We start from the raw sequence: 14,990 nt of genomic DNA, 5'->3' as shown, positions 1-14,990 counted from the left end.
CCCATCACCTGCGTCAGGGCCCAGGAAGTGGAACTGCCTCACCTTGATCTGGCAACCCTACTTGGGAAGTCCCCGGGGGGTAGGGAACCAGCCTCTTGAGGAGGAGATGTCAGGGTGGGTGTCCCCTCTCTTGGCCCCACTTGGCCACCCAGAACACAGACAAATCTCGCTCTCTGGAGGGAGAAACTGAGGCCCAGAGAGGGCAAACCTCTCCCCAACCCAGCTGAGCTGGGACACAGCCAACTTTGGAGTCAGCTCCCCCTCCAGACTCTCTACTCCTGGGATCCACTGCCCAGTCTTGTCCATGGGGTCCACCCTGGGTTAGACCCCTGGCCCAAGGCCCCCAAAGGCTGACACAGAACCAGTACTAGAAATCAGAGAGCTGCCACCTGCTTCCAGCCCCCAGACCCCGTTTGCTCCCTGTCCTGGAGGCCCCCACTCCAGCCTTGCCCAGCCCCCACTCCCAGATTCCCAGGAGCCCCTGAGGGATCTCCGCTCCAGGCTGTCCTCACTGGCCAGTGCTGCCCTCCAATGCCCACTTCCACACTGAGCTCTCTCCTTCCAGAGTGCCTGCATCCCCTCCACTGAGAAGCCCCTCTTGACTGCTCCCACTCCCGGTACTTGCCTGCCCTGGGAGGACCTCCTGGTGCCTGCAGTCCCCACGCCAACCAGTGTGCAGAGGCCCTAGCCTCTGAGGTAGCCTGGGCCACCCACATTGGCTCTTCAGGTGCCCACCAGTATCAGATGGGGGGGCTGTCTCCAGGCTGGAGTGGGACCCATAGTATGGAGACCCATGGCAGAGAAGTCCTGGTGATGGGTCAGGGCACCTCTGGGTGTTAAGTCCGGAAGCTGGGCCTCTACCCGGAGCCACCAGCTGCCCAGCCTCCCAGGCTCCTTTGCAGGCCCCACTCTCCACCCCCTCCCCAGTCCTCATGGATGCAGAAACTTCAGAGAACTAAGGCTGGCTTGGGAGGAGCCACAGGTCTGGGCAAGCTTGGCCACTGATGCCACATAGCTGGTCAAGCCAGCTGGAGCTAGAGCTGGAGCCCAGACCCAGCAGCAGACCCTGGGACTGTAAGAAGCAAAACGCTCAAGCAGCCCTGCCCTGAGACTGTGATGGGAGGTGTGGCGTTGGACTGAGAGCCCTTGAGCTACAGGCAGTTCTAGCCTCTACCCAAGGACCCAACAAGGTGCAGCCCCCCCATCCCTCCCCACCATCCCCCCCACCCCAATTCAAAGGTTCATCCAACCCCAAGCCAGGGAGAGAGGGAGGGAGCAACAGACAGAGTGACAAGCCACACATCTGGCCAGGGCTGTCTTCACAAGCAGAGACTGCCCAGTGCTCCAGGGTCCGAGAGACGGGAGCGGAGGGCTGTTGTTAAGGGAAAGGCTAATGGCCTACAATGGGCAAGTCAGAGATGAGAAATGAGTCACTAAATCAGGGCTTGTGTGGGCCAACTTGTGGCTGAGCCGCCCCATGACCCAGCCGCTCTGTGCCAGGAAGAAATTTCCTCCAGGCCCCCAAGGGGATGTGCAGGAGGGTGTTCATGACAGTCCCGTTGGGGTGGTGGTGCTAGAAGCCACCGGGTGTCCAGTGGTGGACGAGACCACAGGAGTGGCCACACTTGTAGATATCACATGTCGGTTAGAAACAAGAAAAGAGATTCACATGGGCATCAGATGGATCTTTAAAACACAGTGCCTAGTGGGAAAGGAGCAGTAGTGGTGTAGGGGTTAAAATCTGAGCTGCTAACCAAAGGGTTGGCAGTTCGAATCCACCAGCCACTCCTTGGAATCCTGTGAGGGCAGTTCTACTCTGCCCTATAGGGTCATTGTGATGGTTAATATTGTGTTAACTTGGCTGGGCCATGAGTTTCAGTGTTTATATGTGATCACTCCCATGATGGAATAAGCTGTGAGTATTCAATCAGTTGAAAGGGAGTTTCCTTAGGGGTGTGGCCTGCATCCAAATATAAGCAGACATTCTGTTTTTTTGCTCACTCTGGATCCTGTGGCTGCCTCCTCTTCATCTGACCTCCGGCTCTTGGGACTTGAGCTATCAGTTTACCTGCAGATCTTGGGATTCCTCAATTTTCACAGCCTGAGAGCAGAAGCCCTGCTCTCAGATCTGTCGATTTTGGGTTTGCCAGCCCCTGTGGCTAAGTGAATCAAGAGAAGCCTCTATCCTGATCCACGGACTTGGGACATTCCAGGCTCTACAATCCCATGAGCCATTTTTCTTGATATAAATGTCTCTATATATGTATTTATATGCTTTACTCATTTTCCTTCTCCAGAGAACCTAGCCTAAGACAGTCACTATGAGTCAGAATCGACTTGACGGCAACAGGTGTTACACATTTAGTGGGAAAGTAAGAAACAGAATGCAGTACATGACTCAAACCAGTACATAGAGCAGTGCTTCCCTGGGAGCCCCAGAGCCTTTCAGGGTCTGCAAGATCCAAATGATTTTCATAATAATTTGTTGTTTGCTGCCATCAAGTTGGGCCTCAACTCATGGCAACCTTTGTATAATGGAACCAAATGCTGTCCAGTCCTGCACCATCCCCATGATGGTTGCCGATCAAACCATTGTGATCCATAGGTTCTCACTGCCTGATTTTCAGAATTAGATCACCAGGCCTTTCTTCCTAGCCCATCTTAGTCTAGAAGCTTCACTGAAACCTGCTCAGCACCACAGCAACATGAAAGCCTCCACGGACAGATGAGATGGGCGGCAGCTACACATGAGGAATCAAACCCAGGTTCTCTGCACAAAAGGTGACGTTGTCTTTTCCCCTGTGTTGATGTTTGCACTGATGGTAAAAAGTAATGGTGGGTAAAATGTCTGGGCCTTAGCACAGATCAAGGCTTGGTGCCAAACGGCACCATGAGTCATTGCATTCTTTACCACCATGCATTCAGAATTTAAAAAAGCAAAAGTGAGCTGCCCTTAAAAATGTCCTTGATAAAGCAGTAAAAAAACGCTAATTTTCTTAACTGTCACCCTTGAACTGATATTCTATAGGAGGGAACGGGAAGTACATACGAAGCCCTGCTACTGAACATGATGGTTGTCTCTGAAGAAGCACTGGAGTGATTGAGTTACTAGCTGAACTAGCCACATAGTAAGAGGAACAGCATTTTTACCTGAAAGAAACTGAACTATGAGTATGCTGGCTTGGGTATTTGGCAGACATTTTCTTAAAAATATATGAAGTAAGCTTGTCTCTTGAAAAAGCCAAACAAGCAAAGTGAGGTTATTTGTTGCCTATGATCAAATTCAAGCGTAAGTGAAAATTCCACCACCATCTGTCAGTTAGTCATACTGTGGTGGCTTGCTTATTGCTGTGATGCTGGAAGCTATGCCACTTGTATTTCAAATACCAGCAGGGTGACTCATAGTGGATAGGTTTCAGTGGCTCTTCCATATTAAGTTTAGGAAGTAAGGCCTGGAAATCTACTTCCAAAAATAGCCAATGCAAACCTTACGGATCACAACAGAACACTCTGTCTGGCTTACTTTGGGATCAGTTGCTGTAGGAGAAAATCATGCTTGGTGAACTAGATAGAGTGTCATCGAGGGCAAGGGAGACCCTCTGTGAGATGGATTAGCATAATAGTCATGAGAATGGACTCCAAAATGCCAACGATTATGACGATGATATAGGGCAAGGTAACATTTTGTTCTGTTGTACGTGGGGTCACCATGAATTGGAGTTGATTCGAAAACAGCTATCTATCTCTTTACCTAAGTGAAAAGGGGAATTTTGGAAAGCTTTTTGTATCCACCTCTGTGATTTGTCAGCTTCCCAGTACCAAAGACTTTTCTTATGAGATCAGTGCAACGTTAATGAATGATTTCTTGATAATATATAATGAACTGAGTCAACATTTGGAAAGTCTTCATCACTCAGTGAACCAATATTTTCCAGATGACCAAAACATGGTGTTTCAAAATCGTAGCTGGGAAGAGACCCATTCAACGTAAACCACAGACCAGTGGGTGTTAAGTTAACAAAGACAAAACGTTCATGGATGTGATTTCAGGCTCTAGATTGCAACTGCCTATAAGAAACTACCACCGGTCTAGCTCTCATGTCGCATCAAAGAAGATCCACGATATCTGAAAAGACAGCATATCTATGTGAGGCTCAATTTCTTCAACTAAAACAATATAATGTGACAAATGGAATATGGAAGCAGAGAGGAGAATTCTGCTGTCTCCCATAAGCCACAAACACTGCAGACATTTCAACAATGTAAAACAATGTCACTCTTCTCACTAAACGTTTTGTTGTGAAAAATACAGCTACTTTTCATAAAATATGTTATTTATCATAACATGTAATTAGTTTATTATTGTTCTTTTTAATGAATTCACAAACAGATATTTTTAAGTCACCAATTTAAATTTCTAATACTGTAAATATCAATTGATAGAACGAATGGCATGCTAGTCAAAAGTTAACCACCAGTTCTCTGAGGGGGGAGCCCTGATTTGAGGTGTTTGCCGATTTCCATGGTGTAAATAGTCCCACCATGGCCAATTTCAAGCTATCACCATGAGATCACTCACTGATCATGGAGCTGAGATGACCAGTAGCCACTATCATATAGGACTTCCACCACACTGATACAATTGATACAAATAACCTCAAAAGCATAGGAAACTGTAAAATATAGCAAAATAATCAGGAAGTAATGAGTCTTGTGTGTTACTTTTGTTTCTAGGTATATTTTATATGTCTTGTATACACTAATTAGTTTAATTGGATGTTTAATAATGGCTGTGTTAACAACCAGCTCACAAAATTACCAGAGCTCTTGCAGCTGGCTCTTAGGAGCTGGTACTAGCCAGCTCTTTCACCCCACTGGACAGAACCCTCCTAAACAAAAGCTCTGTGCGGAACTCAACAATTAAGTGTGTACAGGGGTCCTGAGACCAAAACATTTGTGAATTACTGACATTGATTACAAGCACTTTCAATAAACCACTAAACCAAAAGACCAAACCAGTTGCCATTAAGAGGATTGTGATGTTGTATATACCAGAAAATACGTACCAAGAAATACACACTAATAATGATCAGAATGGGTCCCAAGGGGCACAGGGAGTCTGTGGGATGGGGTAAATGGCAATCAATCAAAGCACTAATCAATCAAGAGGACCCATGGTGAGAAGGGTTACTGTCCCCTATAACCAAGGCTGGAAGGAAAATTGTTCACAAAACGGGGCTTTCTGGGTCTTAACTAGGTCTGAAGCCTGGCTCTAACTGCCAAACCCTCTCTCTCTGAGCCTTAGTTTCCCCATCTCTAAGGTGGGGTGCAAAGGGGGCCCCCTAGAGGCCAGGAAAGTTCCACCCACCCAGTCCCGCGGTCCAGAGAAGACCTCTTCACACTTTGGGGTCCTGGAGGGGCTCCCTGCTCTGCCCTCAGAGGCTCCTTCCCCAGACTGGGACCTGGAACATGCCTGATAGGGGCCAAGACCTTAACGACTGGGTTCAACCCGTCAAACGGAGGTGGGTGCCTGGAAGCCCCACCCTGACTGAGCATGAGCAGGGGGGTTCCTGCCTGACACCATCCTCTCCCACCCTTGCCCTCTTGGGCTCCCCAGGCGGCTCCACACCTGCTTCCCCACACAAGGGGGCTTTGTTTCCCAATCCCAGGGTGGGAAGAGGGTGTCAAGTGAAACAAGCAGCCCCACCTAGAGGAAGGCCTGAGAGGATGGACCGGCAGGTAGACCCATTGACATGGTGCCTTTGGGTTCCATCCCCAGTGCCCTGAATGGAATCTGGAGTCTTTGTGGAGGAGATGAGGGTCCGCTGAGAGTAGAAGGAGGGGAGATGAGGTTTAGGGTGGAGGCATCCCTGTGTCCTTCCACCCAACATTATCTGAGCTCCTGACCGGTGTGACTAGGTACCCAGAAGTGCCCCCACCCCCACCCCTACCCTTGCAGCACCCAGACTAAAGGGAACCAGGCCAGCTACCACAGAGTGCCAGAGTGGAAGGAAGGTAGAAAGAGGGGCTCAGAGGAGACGGGGGTGGGGGGCAGGCTGTACTGGGGACTTCCATTAGTGAGCAGAAGGGATAGGAGCAGCTCATGCAAAGGCCCTGGGGCAGGAAGGCCCGCCTCATCCTCAGCGCTGGGCTGGCTTGGGCTCCCAGCCTGGCTTCCACCGAGGGAAGTTCGGCCCCTCCTCAAAGAATGGACACAGGTGGAGCAGAAGGAAAGCAAGACCACTGGCTGATTGTCACCTCTGTGTGGAGTAGGCAATGTGTGCTCCCTGTTGAAGGTCAACTAGGAGCAGGGACTTTTCCTCCCTCATGTCCTCATCCTCACCAGCTGGGCCCCCACTGAGTTCGCTGGGGGAGGGAGGCAGGTCTTTATCAACAAGAAATGGAAAAGCCATCCCCTCCCATACCAGTTTGGGCTTCGAATGTGCACCACAAAGGCCCACGTCCACTGTCACTGGCCCACAGAGCCTAGGACGACTGACCACTCATTTCCTCCGGCCGCTTGCTGTCTCTTCCCACATGCCAGGAAGCTCAGTGATAGGCTCAGAGGACACCCAGGGCCAGCAGGCACCCTGGGTGAGCTGGCATATCTTGCAGATCCAGGAACGACTTGGCCTGGGGACTCTGCTAGGGAGAGCAAAACCCTGCATGCTGGGACAGGGCAACCAGAGCCTGCCCTCGAAGGCATACAGCCTATAGGACAGGGACAGTGAACTCAGCAAACAGGTGCCCAGACACGGCAGGGACTGACTACAGTGGGGTGCAGGATGTGGGCAGAAGGGAGTAGGGAAGGACCCCAAGGAACTGCTGGGAGGAGGCAAAAAAGCCCCTAGGTGGGCTATATAAATGCCAGTGTTGCCAGGAGGGGCAAGGAACAGGCAGGAGATGGGATGGTTGGGTTTAGAGGGGTCTAGTTGGGGAGTTGAGGGAGCATACAGGTAGGGGTTCAGTGGAAGTAGGAAGGCAGCCAGACACTGCGGTGGTCCAAGAAGGTGGATGTGGTCAGCACCTGGACGCACCTGGATGCACCCTGCAGGCAGAGCATTGGGGTATGGCTGATGGCAAGAAGTGGGGGAGGAGTTCAAGACCAAGTGGAGTCTGGTGGCTTCAAGGCTGTGGCTCCAAGGCTGAGCAAGTGGGGAGGCAGGTGTTGGGTTTTGGGTGGGAGGGGCCGGGGGCAGGTTTGGGCAGGGAAGGGGGTGAATTGTAACTCTGTACCATGGGATCGGAAACCCTGGTGGCGTAGTGGTTAAGTTCTATGGCTGCTAACCAAAGGGTTGGCAGTTCAAATCCGCCAGCTGCTCCTTGGAAACTCTATGGGGCAGTTCTACTCTGTCCTATAGGGTCACTATGAGTTGGAATCGACTCGATGGCACTGGGTTTGGTTTTGGTTTTTTGGTTTACCATGGGATCCTGTTTGGGAACAGGGATTTTCTTTGTTATGTTAATGAGATCAGGCTGGGTCCTAAACCTAATCACTTCTGCTCTACAAGAAGAGAATAGACACAGAGACACACACAGGAACAGGAAGACAGACACAAGGAACACCAAGGAATGCCACTAGGGATGGGACGGGAGGACACCGTGATGTTCTCAACCCCAGCAGGAGCTGTGAAAGCTGGCCACCTGCAAGCCCCTTCTTCACCTAAGGGGCTCCCAGGCCTCCTGGAAAGGCCAGGCTCTGCGCCCCCACCCCACTCTGTCAGTGCACGCTCTGAATCACATCTGCTTCCAACATCTGCACCACCTACGCCTGCTCCCATGTGGGCACTTCAGTCTCCACAATGCACCCCAAGCCCCTGCCGGGGGCCGGGCACAGTGCTCACGGCTGGGGACAGAGACACCCCGGACACAGAGCTAAAAGCCTTGCAAAGCCCTGCCCTGCGGCTTGTCTCTACCACCCCGCCCTCGCCTCCCAGCAGGCCCAGTCACCCTAAGCCTGCTTGGTCCCTGCCAAGAACCCTCCAAAGCAGGAAGCACCTCTCAGTCCCCCACCTCATAGCCACCCACGTCACCCTGAGCCTGCTCAATGCCGTTTAAGTAGGGAGTATCCCTGACCCTCACCTGCCAGTACTCCACACACAGTCTCCCGGGCTCTTGCACAGCCCGGGAAGTGGGCACCTCTATTTTAACTGACACTTAGGGAAACTGAGGACAGCCAGGAGGGAGTCTCCAGGGAACTCCCAACACCCACACACACCCCCTTGGGAGTGGGTCACACTCTCCCCACTATATATGGAGAGCCCCCAAGATGGGGCCAGCCTCCTGGAGCCCATCTGAACACCACATCCAGAATGGATGCTCTCCTGCAGGGGCATCAGGCACCAAGGGGTGCCTGAATGAGGGGATCATGTGAATGGCCAGTGCCAGCTGCTCATGAGGCCCTGTTTGGCTGTGGGTCCCACTCGGCTGTCCCTCTTGGGCCCTCCTTGGCCCTGCCCGATGTCACAGGCCACGCACCTCCCTCTCTGGGTGAGGCTGGGAGGCTGGCTGGGAGCCTGCCCTCAGCCTCCCATCACCCCCAGACACCCCCACATTTGCACTGGCCCTACCTCTCCTTCCATTGAACAAGGCCTCCTTCTCCCAGGAAGCCCTCCTGGGCTTCTTCTTCCTTTAAAGGTCTTGTCCTGCCCTCAGTGCTGGAACCAGCCAGCTCAGCCAAGATGAGAGCTGTGCTCACGGGGACCCCTTGTGTCCCCTTGAGAAGGCAATGCTGCTCAGCACCCCTGGCCCCACCCCCCAGCAGCAGGAAAGTGGGACAGGCTCAGGTTAAGACAGACAGACCAGGACTGGGCAGGAGTCTGCACAGGCCAGATATGGCCTCACGTAGCTGTGGTTCCTTCTGCTCTGCCACAGGGACAGCGCCTCCCTGGTGGACTGTGGGGACAACTAAGGAGACTCGGCTATACTCCCAACCTGGGGTGGGGGCATGCAGGACTGATGAGGTGGTGCTGGTCTCACGCGGGGGCAGCACAAGCACTTGGGGGGTAGGGGCTAGGGCGCCTCCTCTATGCTCTAGACCACATCTGCCACCTTCACCCTGGCTCAGCCACTGTTCGCATGGCCCCACCCCCACCTCCCCGGTGGTGGCCCAGCTCCTGCTCCTGTTGGTTTTCCTGAAGCCCTGACCGCAGCCCCAGCCCAAGGTCACTCTGCAGCCTATATCCCCAGCCACACAAGAACACACTGGCCCAAGCCACGGTTACGGCCCTGGCCACCAGCCTGTGCCCGGAGTCCCCCCAGTCACTTCCCAGCCCAGCCTAGGCCCCAGGCCAAGGCCAAGGCCCTGCTTGCTAGCCTTTTGCCCTGACCAAACTCACCAAGCCCCTGACCAGGTACTGCGGTGGTCACCAGCCCAGGCCTTCTCATGGAGGCTGGGACCAGGCCAGGGTCCATACCCTGGCTGTGGCTTTAGGGCCACCTGTCTCTCCCTCTGCTCTGACAGCCCAGTGTCCCTGCTCCATCTCGGGGCCAAGGCAGTGTTGCCCTCCTCACCTTGTGCCCCAGCCATCCCATGGAGCCCCACCTCCCCAAGCACTGTGCCCACCAGCACCCACCCCACGCTCACCCACATACCTCCAGGGCTCAGTTGTGGGGTGTCCGGGATTGCGGGCCGCCAGGGTGGTGTGGTCTGGGGTGGTTCCCAGGGCCTCCCAGGCAGACGAACCTGTTTGCCAGGTTTGTGGCCCATGCCTCACCCTAACGGTCTTGTCTCAGCATGTGGGGCCCACTCAGGGGCTCTTCCTCAGGCCCCTTTGCCCATTTTATAGCTGAAGAGGAGGGGAGGAACATGTCACTGGGGCCCCAAGCCTGGGATCAAAATCACGACTTTGCCATCAGGCATTCCCCACCCCTGTGGGAGTATTCCCCAGAAGTCAGCAGGTTCCCACCTGTTCAGCCCAGTGATGCCCAATCAGTCCCATCCTGTCTTCCAGCCCCAGGGCCTTGGGACAGGCCTCCCAGGATGGTCAGCCTCCTCCAGCTTCCGGTGTGCCTCCCAGGCTGGACCCCTCTGCAGCCCAGGCTGGAAACAGCCACTCTGGGAGACCAAGAACCACCTTTTCCTTGTAGGTGGGGCAGCAAGGGATGAGCTCTAGGGGGTCCAGCGAGGGCTCTGCCCAGGAGCACCCTATGTTCAACAGTTGCTCAGAGGTCCCGGGAGCAGAACAGGGTGAGAGCATCCAGCCCAGGCAGACCCCAAGTGCCACAAGTAGACCCCAAGTCCTGCATGTGGACCCCAGGTGCCACAGGTGGACCCTGAGTGCCGCAGGTGGACCTCGGGTGCCCCAGGTGGACCTGGAGCACCGCAGGTAGACCCCAAGTGCTGCAGGTGGACCTCGAGTGCCGGGGCAGCCGAGCCCTGGCAGTGACTCACAGTGGGGCTGCCTAGGTTGGAATCAGGGCAAATGTGTAGATTCTCCTCTCCCATTTTCCTGAGCACTTATCATGTGCCAGGCACGATGGGTACAGATGGTGCAAGGCGGTGGGGAGGAAAGAGAACAGGGAATGGGAGCACGTGCGGCAGGGCTGCCCACCCACTCTCCTGGGGCCACTGCCAGCATGAGTGGCCCCAGCAAGGAACTTAGGAACGTCAGATGGGAAAACGAGATGCACGGTGGGTGTTGTAGAATGAACCGGGGCGGGGGAGGGGGTGAGTGCTGAGACCACAGCTTGCACCTTGCTCCTTCTCAAAGGGTCTGTGGGCCATGATCAGCATCACCAGGAGCTAGAAAGGCAGAACTTGGTCCTGCCCAGACCCAGTGGACCCAAACCATAGACAAGAAGCCCGAGGGCCAGGGAGTTAAGATGGAAGCAGGTGAAAGCTCACCAAAAATGACAAAGACAGTGTCACTGCCAACTAGCCAAGGTACCATTGAGTCAGGGTCAGAGGCCAGCCCAGAAATGTCCCTGGTATCACCGAGTAGCTTGGTGATGAATGAAAAAAGGAAATAGCACGTCTTGGTTTAAACATCATGGCGGTCCCTTGCTGGAGGCCCTTTTGGTGATCCAGCAATGGACATCCACCCCAAGGCCAGGCTGGCCTCATTAGTCACTTCTGCCACATGCCTGTGGCCAGTTTCCCTGAACTCCATGGAGGCTCCTAGGAGCTGGAAGGGCCCGAACAAGCTAGAGGAGCCAGAACGTGTAAGAAGGGGCCCCAGGTCCTGGGGACTCAGGTGAAAGGCAGCAAGAGGCAAATGCTTTCCCCCATCCCCTCCTTGGGGCAAGAACCCTCATCCTGCTCCCACCCCAACACCAGAATCCAAGAAATGAGAATGACCCACAGACAGGACCCCCAGGCTGCATGGCCAGCCAGGGTCATCTGGTAACTGGCTTGTTGATGAGGGGGTGATCTCTGTCCCCCCAACCCTGCTTCCCTCTGAGACTCAGACCTTCACTAACCTTCAGCAAGGCTTGGGCAGTCCCCTCCTTTCCCTCAGCCGGTTCCCCATCTTTACTGTGAGGCTGGACGAGCAGCCACTCCCACTCCATCTTTGATTCTGATTCAGGTCCACCTTTCTGGGTGAGAGTGGGACTCAACGCACAAGTCTCATAAAATCGACCCCTGCTGGGTCGATTTCAACTAACCCCGTAATGAGTAGATGAGCTGATGTCGCCACCTGCTGGCCGACCTGGGATCTGACCCTCAAGTTCAAGTAATTCCTAGTAAAGGGTCCCTTAGGGCGCCAGAGGCTCTGGATGTGTGCTACCCCTGCACCCCCATAATCCATTGTCGTTGAGTTGATTTTGACTCATAGTGACCCTATAGAGAGGATGAAAACTGCCCCACATGGTTCCCAAAGCAGTAAATCTTTTTTGGAAGCTGACTGCCACATATTTCTCCCACAGAGCAGCTAGTAGGTTCAAACCACTGACCTTTCCATTAGCAGCTGAGCATTTAACGATTGCGCCAACAAATGTCCTTCCCTGCACCCCCAAAGAACCCTAAACAATCCCGAACACCCCACATATGAGGGAACTGAGGATTAGAGGCACCATTCAATGTTGTTAGGTGCTGTCAACTCAGTTCCAACTCAGCAGCTTTATGTACAACAGAATGAAACTCTGCCCGGTCCTGCACCATCCTTACAATCATTGCTATGCTTGAGCCCATTGTTACAGCCACTGTGTCAATCCATCTCGATGAGGGTCTTCCTCTTTTTTGCTGATCCTGTACTTTACCAAGCATGATGTCCTTCTCCAGGGACTGGTCCCTCCTGATAACATTTCCAAAGTACTTGAGGTGAAGCCATCATTGCTTTTAAGGAGCACTCTGGCTGCACTTCTTCCAAGACAGATTTGTTCATTCTTCTGGCAGTGCATGGTCTACTCAATATTCTTCACCAACATCACAATTCAAAGGCTTCAGTTCTTCCTTATTCATTGTTTTGCTTTCACGTGCATATGAGGTGACTGAAAAGATCATAGCTTGGCTCAGGCACACAATACATCAATTCTTCTTCGGTCTTCCTTTTTTATTGTCCAGCTTTTGGATGTATATGAGGCAACTGAATTTACTACTGAAGATCAGAGACCACAGCCTTTGGTATGGATTACAACTCAACATAATGAAAACAAAAATCCTCACAACTGGACCAATAAGCAACATCGCCATTCAACAGCCAAGCCAATATTTGAACCTGGGGGACCCCCAGCCCTGCCTCCATGTCCTGGGAGCAAGACACTCTGGATTTCATTGTTTCATGTTCCACCTTCAAAGATGTAGTGAGGTTGGAATTTTTAACTCATTCTGTGGATAAGAGGACAGTTTGGGAAAATGCAATCCTGTCCCAGGGCCAGCCTGCGAGGAATGGCGCCCTTACCGTAGTAACTGAGCTCCTGAGTCAGGAGAAGGAAATGAAAGCTCCTTCAACTTAAACTGGGAATGACGCCATGAAAACTGATATCCACTGTGCAAACCACCAGCCCAGGCTCCTGGGCCAAGGACGCACACTGGGTTTCCGGGCTATATGAGAGCCAGCCAGAGAACTGTGACCCCTCCGAGTCTCTGCATGGCCATGCCCAGCCCCTGGCCAAACCCTACCCATCTGCTCCACCAAAACAGAGTGCAGCTTCTGGCCCCAGGAAACAGCCAGGGCCCTGTGGGAGGCCAAGCTTCGAAGGGACATGGGGGCTTCAGTATCGAGAAGGGACCTGTGAGACCACCAGGACATGCCCTGTTATGGACTGACTTGTGTCCTCCTAAAACTTAAGTGGAAGTCCTAACTCCTGTATCTGTGAATGTCACCCTGTTTAGAAACAGGGGTTTTCATTTGCTGGGATAATGAGGTCATACCAGAGTACGGTGGATCCTAAACCTAATCCCTTCTGAGTGGTGACTGAGTGGAGAATAGACACAGCAGGGGGAAGGCAGACGCCATGTCTACTGCCCATCTACAAGCCAAGGAATGCCCAGGGCTACCAACAAGGAGGAACCTCCCCTAGAGCAATACCCTGATTCAGATTTCTACCCTCCAAAACAGTGAGATAATAACTTCCTCTTCTTTAAAGCCACCCACTTGTGGTATTTTTCTTACAGCAGCACTAGGAGACTAAGACAGACCCCTTCCCTCTAAGGAGGTCTGTGCCTGTAGCCAACAGCATGAGGCCAGAATCCAGGCTCCTGGTGAGCTCTGAGCCTGTCCCCTTGCCACCGGCCTCTCGGTCAGTGGCTGACCCCTGGAAACGGGGTCAGAGGGGCAACAAGGAACTATAGCCGGCCCTGCCCCCATGCCCTCCACTGGGGCCTCAGTGGCTCCTCCACCCTCAGCCTTCTTTTTCCCTCCTGCAGTCCCTTATGGCTGTACTTTTGGCTGCCCATGGCCAAGCACTTCCTGACTCCTCCTCGAGACATCTGGGGCATCCAGCCGGGCACTCAGCAACACCCGCTACTGAGCCTGTGCTTCCTCAGTCCTTCTCTTACGCAACAGGATGCCCATCTCTGTGCACCCTGAGCCCCTGTGGGCTTCTGTGATTCTGTCAGTCACTCAGCAAACATCACTGAGCCCCTACCCATTGCCAAGTGCTGTTCTGGGCTCTTGTTCAGCAAAGAGCACACAGCTGCTGACAGGAGCAGAGGTTCTAACCCAAGCAATGTGGCTTGGAGTCCAGAGGGTGTTGAGCAGGGAGGAAGGCAAGCTGAAATAGCTATTAAGGTGATGTGGAACCCGAAGGGATACCTGGACTTCCAGCCTCAGAGTTGCCACAGTCCTGCTGGTGACCCCTGCCTCAGGCCTCAATGTCCCCTGGCAGTAGTACCTGGGGGTTTGGCCCCCCACACTCCACTCACCATGAAGCAGCCAGATCAGCTTTCAAGATCCAGCGATCCTACCTGTCCTCCCCAGCCTTTAGAATCAACCCCGTCACTGGGCCCTCCCCTGCCATCCTCAGCCCTTCGCCAGCCTTGTTGCCTCCATCCGCCACTCCTTGCTCGCCCACCGACACCCTGGGCCCCTGACGGTGCTCCTCCTGGCCTAGGCCCTTCCTCCTTCCCTACTCTGGCCCCATCACCCATGGGTGTCACTGAACGGACAGGCCAGGGCCTCCATGGGGGTCCTCGCATCTCAGGACAGAGCAGAGGCCAGAGGGTGAGATCGATGCCCCGGGTAGGCTGCCCGCGCTGGAATGTAGGCTCCTAGATGGCTGATGTTGGGCAAGCAACGGAATCGCTCTGCGTCTCAGTTTCCTCTTCCGTAATACAGGGCAATGCTTCGACTTCACAGAGCTGTTACCAGAGTGAAATGAGCTAATGCAAACGAAGGGCTGAACGCAACGATCCACAGAGCTCGCAGACCAAGCTGGTAAACCGGTGCCGGGCCCTCCGGGACGTGGTCTGGCTCAGGGCCCACCCCATAACGCCCACGCCCCGCCCCGCCCCGCCCCGCCCCCTCTCGGATCTGGTCCCCGCGCAGGGCTCACTCTGCCCCGCCCCACAGCCCCGCCCACCACACCTCCCCGAACCAGAACTCGCT

The sequence above is a fragment of the Loxodonta africana genome, chromosome 3 (assembly GCF_030014295.1).
Source record: "Loxodonta africana isolate mLoxAfr1 chromosome 3, mLoxAfr1.hap2, whole genome shotgun sequence".
In the NCBI taxonomy this organism is placed as follows: domain Eukaryota; kingdom Metazoa; phylum Chordata; class Mammalia; order Proboscidea; family Elephantidae; genus Loxodonta; species Loxodonta africana.
This window is presented reverse-complemented; position numbering follows the sequence as displayed.